General features: G+C 39.4%; 1 pseudogene; it reads right to left on the reverse strand.

Moving 5' to 3' along the window:
* Window positions 1-4,685: 4,685 nt before the first annotated feature.
* On the reverse strand, window positions 4,686-5,743 carry LOC110311089 (glycerol-3-phosphate dehydrogenase 1-like protein pseudogene; annotated as a pseudogene).
* Window positions 5,744-5,965: the final 222 nt, after the last annotated feature.

Genomic DNA, 5,965 nt, shown 5'->3' on the forward strand with positions numbered 1-5,965 from the left:
GAAAGGACATGTTTATGAGGGTCTGAAAACAGTGTATGCTTCCTGGGTTTACCTTATCTGCAGGAGTCGGGAGGTTACCATCTATGACTAGAGCTCTCAATGAAAGTCTTGAAAGCTATATTTTCTGTTGAAGGTAGTGTGAAATGGACTGCTTTTCTTTCTGTTAAGTTCCTGTGAGCTCAACTATTGACTTGGTCTCTCCAAAGAAAAGTGCTACATAGTAACAGATTCTTCTTTTACATTATGCTCCAGTAGTCAAACATCTTCCCTCTTGAGTCCCATAGTGTACATCCACAGATGTAATCCTGAAAAGTTCAGCTCAAAGCATGAGGAATAGTGTCTCAACATTCTGAAGAGCTAGTCCAGTAAGATCGTCAGCCAAATATGGGTAGCCTGGACCCTGTAGATCATGAAGATGTTACCACCACCCACCACAATAGAACACTTTTCACCTGAGTCACAAGTTGAAATCTGTGGCTTACATAGAGCAAGAGCGACCCATCCATGTGTACACTGCTCACCCTGATGGCAATTTATTTTCTCAGGTCTGGAACTTAGACATCTTTAGTTCAGAGTGAACTCAATGGCTTCAGTCATCCTCTTTCCTCCAGCAAGCCTGGATTCCAGACACATTGTCCAGGTTCAGGTGTCTTGCATCTACAACTGCCATGGAAGGGGCAGAATAATCTTACATTCAAGCTCCAGCCTTTCAAAGGCCACTGCAAAAGTAATGACTTCCATTGTACCAAGGGAATGCCACAGCTTTTTTTTTTTTAAATATATGAATGACATGTCAATAAAATCTATCATATTTCTCTGAAAATTATAATTAAGTGTCATCTGCATTAATGAAAGATTTTGATCACCCATAACATTATCAAGTAACACTCATTGATAACTTATCAATATATAACTCTTACAACCCTAATACATAAAGGCAGCAAAGACATTCTATTTTCCTGAAATTCTATCGCTGTCTGAGGTGGGAAAAGGAGTCTCAGGACTTTATTTCTTCCAGGCTTTTCAATATAATCCCATTAGTTATCCACACTCGTGCATCATCTTCATTCATGCATTTTTTTCACTCAATACATATTTATCAGGTATAATACTGGGTTCAAGATAGAGTGTTAAGAGCTCTGGACCATAAAGCAATAAATGAGACAAGACATGAGCATTTTATGAATAAGTGAAAACAGAATCAAACATAAAGCCCTTAGCAATGAGCGAGCCAGTGTACAACCAATGCTTACTGATGTTGATTTTGGTGCTGGCATCTTTCTTCATCTCCATCTAGACCCCTGATGCTCTGTGGGCACAGCTATTAAAGGTGCACTTATTTGCTTTTGTTTTTGAGAAGATAAATGTTTATTAAATAAGGTCATTGCATCATATACCCACCTATTGTTAGTAAATAAATGCAGTATATGTATAAGTTAGCGGCTAACCAATCAGAACTAATTAAGAAACTACCCTTGGACATTAGTACTTTACCAAACTACCATGGAGCTTCATCCCCTGGAGCTAGATAGGAATTTGTCCCATACTGTAGTAAGGAAGCCAGCAGCAATGTAAGGATGGAGTTTTACCTCCATAGGTTGAGTTTCTAATCTGTGTGTCACTTTCCCCATTGTCACGGCTACATCAATACATGTTTACAGAAGCAAATGATGCAGAGAAATTTCTACCTGCATTTATCAAATTTCAAAGTTAAGGAAATTGCCTTTTACTGTCATATACAGATTATGGTAAGCATATTCTAGTTCAGTGATTCTCATCCTCTGGGTCACAACCTCTTTGAGGGTTGCATATCAGATATCCTGTGTATCAGATATATACATTACAGTTCACAACAGTAGCAAAATTACAGTTATAAGGTAGCAACAAACTAACTTTATAGTTGGAGGATCACCACAACATGAGAAACCATATTAAAGGGTTGCAACATTAGGAAGTTTGAGAGCCACTGTTCTAGATGGACATCAACAGACTTTAAGATAAGGATCATTTATGAAGAAAAGATCTGGAAAGGCAAACCCCAGAGTGGAAGGTGAATGAAAAATCCAACATTTTGTTTACTCCTTGTCCTTCCTCAGAGACATAGCAGTTGAAGTACAACTCCTTTTATATATTGAAAACTCCTTGTTACTAATACACAAGAATTTTAAAAGATTTATTGGAAAATAAGAAAAATTAATTGAAATAAAGCAATTATTAAAACTGTGGAAATATGTCATCTGACGTCTGCTTTCTTGGGTTGCAAAGTGCTCCAAAATTATTCTTTGAATACTTCTAAAATTTCAAAAAAATTATATAGTTTTTAATCCATTTAGGTATAGAAGAAGAAAACAGTGTCAAACCAGGTTGGAAAAGGACAACTAAAACACCTCACAAACTAAAGTTACATAACAGTATGACATTTAAGTGTTCTTTTAACACTCATGGATAACACTAGTCCTCACCACTTTAGTCACAGTATTAAATGCGTAACGTGCATTTCAGGTTGTCTACAGCTGAAAGCATCACTTAAAAGCTTACTCAGTGATTTAAGGCAGAACTGGACTTTGAAAGGCCCCAGTCTATATCATTAATTAGGCATGGTGGTATTCATCTGTAATCCAAGCAATTCAGCAGGCAGAAGAAGAATATGAAATGCTTGAGGTCAGCCTGGACTACATAGAACAAGCAACATCATATGCAGTTATTCATCTAGTTTTTTTCACATAAAATGAAGGTCACTTCTTATCAGTGTTCCCTAAAAACTTGTAATACCCTTGTTAAAAATAATCTCCCATAGGAAGAACATCAACATCTGACCACACCACCCAGTGCTCCCAGGGATTAGACCACCAACCAAGGAGTGTTCAGAGAGGGATCTATGACTCCAGATACATAGGTAGCAGAGGATGGCCTTGTCTGACATCAGTGGGAGGGGAGGCCCTTGGTCCTGTGGAGGTTTGATGCCCCAGTGTAGGAGGATGCTGGAGGGGTGGGGCAGGAGAGGATGGGTGGATGGTAGGACACCTGATAGAGGAAAAGGGGAAGGAGGAGAGTAAGACTGTGGGATGAGGGGCTTGTGGAAGGATAACCGGGAAGTGGGACATCATTGAGATGTAAACAAATGGAATGATCGATTAAAAAAATAATAATAATCTTCATAGTCTGTTTTGGACTTGCTGGCTTAACAGGTTGTCCTGGGGTCTTTGTTTCCATGATATACCTTCTAAACACTATGAGGCTGCTATTCCCAAATTCATTTAACCATTTCAGAGTTGACCCGGAGTAGCCACTAGACCCAGAGACAAATTATATCTAGGGTCTCCTATAGAACACTGTTCAAAGCAGGTTATACTCAAATACATTCTCTAGTACAGTGATTCTCAAATTATAGTGAGCACTACAAACTTGAGAGGGCCGTGCTGAAACACAGGTGTCACTCCAGAAGCCCGGGGCAGACTTAGGAGTCTGAATTTCTAAAAGTGAACCCCATACTGCTTGATTTGGGACTCTTAGTTATACATACATCTCCCTTGGCAGGAAGAAGAGGTGGCTTATAGCATCCACAACTAACTAGTGTGAGGTCAAAAAAGCCCAATGATGTATTAGTCAGTCTCACTTAAGAGAGTAAAAGAGTGAATTTGGTTGCTGTTTTGTTTTTTTCCCACAAGAACAGGTACAGCCATGTTTTTTTGTTTTGTTTTGTTTTTTATTTTTTGGGGTTTTTTTTTCTATTGTTTTGGTTGGTTTGCTTGTTTTGTTTTTTTACAGGTTCTTACCATGTAGCCCTAAGTGGTATAGAACTTCTGTGCAGCAAGAATGGCTCCTCATTCAGAGACACTATCCTGTTTCTGCCTCCAAAGGGTAAGATTAAAGGCATATGCCCCCATCTTACATGAGGAGTGACAGCAGCCTTCTCCAGGGTTTTAAGAACCTAGAGATATGTGCTTACAGAAAAGTTTCATTTAATAACAAAATCATCAGGTTTCTGCTAGCTCTGATATTGCTAGGTCATTATAAAGGCCTACTCTGTCAACTAGAAGAAAAGCCAAGTTTAAAATACAGGAAACTATAGCAAGAACAAATATGCAAGTAGATTATCAATTTAATAATCACTTGTTAAAACATGATCAGTTCAAAAGTCCAAGTAGTTAACTGTGTGATTTTTGAGATACTGTTTAAAAGTTAAGTGTGGTAATCTTTACAAACATTCACTTATCCATTATAACTACCATTTTAATGCTGGTTGGCTTTAACATCAAGAAAGTGAGAAGAGAAACTGTTCCTTCCAGTAATATATTTGGATCTCATCTATAAAATTTATCTTTAAAATATTCAATCTTACAGGCTACTCTAGTGGAGAAATTTCAAATATGATCATTAAAAGAACACCTCATTTTGGATCAAAGAAATACAAATGATAAGAAATAAAAACACACATACATATTCATAACACACATACCCAGTACCTTAGCCAACTACCTGCCTCTCGCAACTCAAAGCACAACTGTAGCAATTCACTTATCTTCAGTATTAAAGATCATAGTCAAATAGATAATCTGATTGTCAAGTTCCTGTTTCCAAGTTCTGAGTCCTTTCATCCATCTGTCTGTCCATGTACCCTCTTCTCCCCTCCCTTCACCTCCTATAGGTGAGGCTGAGTTGTTGCTGCCAGTGATAAATTCCAGTCATACATGTGCAGGATGGCTCTGGAGGCAGGTTAATATCTCTGTGAGAGGTTTGCCTTCATAGCAGATCCAATATACTGTTATGAATAATGGAATTTTAGCTAGAAGCCCCTTCTGCTTGAGGAATTGGTACACTAAAGCAGAGATCTCAAGTCCTTGAAGCGCCTGACCATTCAGCATTTCCTTTTCTAATTTTGTAATACTCTCCCCAGTCTTGAGGAAGGTCTTAGCTACTTTGTAGTCACTCCCTCTATAGCAGGTAGTGATGAGGTTGGCCAAGCCACAGCTCTCAAGGAAGGTGGCCATGGACACCTGGCTCTTGCAGAAGATCCTAGTGAAAGTGACCACTTCTACAAGGCCAAGGCGGGTGATGGCAGCCTTATCATTGTTCCCACAGTGGAGGCCATTGCATAAGATGGTTCCCATAGCAATGATGTGTTTTAGTGCTCCGCAGAGTTCCACAGCATCAGCATCATCCACCACAGTGATGCAGAAGTTGGGGGTCTGTAGCAGCTCTTTGAAGAAAATGCCATTCTGAATGACTTTGCTACCAATGGTAGTCTCACAAAACTCCCCAGTGGCCACCACTCTGACTGTATTAGCCCCCATCAGCATGCTGACATCCATCCCTATCTTCTCTCGAATGATGTCAGAGGTGAGCATCAGCCTTCCTGGGCCCTCATCTATGCCCTCTGTGTGGATAATACCGAGAGCCTTCTTGGGCACCCTGCCAGTAATCTCAATACAGATTTTGTGAATGAGCTTGTGTGGGGGTGGTGAACACCAGCAGGCCTGCATCCTGCACTGCCCCACTGAGATTTGGGACCGAAACCACATTTTTCTGGCAGCTTGTGTCCTGGGAGACATTTAACGTTTTTGTGGGAGTGATTTATGATGTCTGTCAGCTTCTTCCTGTTCTCTGCTTCTTCAGAGACCCACATCTTGACTGTAGAGGGGAACTTCTGCTGGTTCTTGACGTTAGTCCTAATTATTTTTGCAATAGCTGATCCCCAATTCTAGGAGCCCACAATGCACACTTTCAGGCTTGCAGCAGCCATGACAAAGCCAAACAACTATGATCCACACCCTACAGGTACATTTTGAAAGCACTTTCTATGAGACTTTGCCCTAGGAAGATGTATGATACATTAGATTTATTTATTGATTATTTGAAAATTATATACATTTTGAAAGCACTTTCTCTTTGCTCTAAAAAGACAAATGATACATTAAATGTATTGACTGTTTATTTGAAAATTTTCATGCATGCATACAATGTG

The sequence above is a fragment of the Mus caroli genome, unplaced genomic scaffold, assembly GCF_978045245.1.
Source record: "Mus caroli unplaced genomic scaffold, Mus_caroli_1 scaffold_16, whole genome shotgun sequence".
Taxonomy (NCBI): Eukaryota; Metazoa; Chordata; class Mammalia; order Rodentia; family Muridae; genus Mus; species Mus caroli.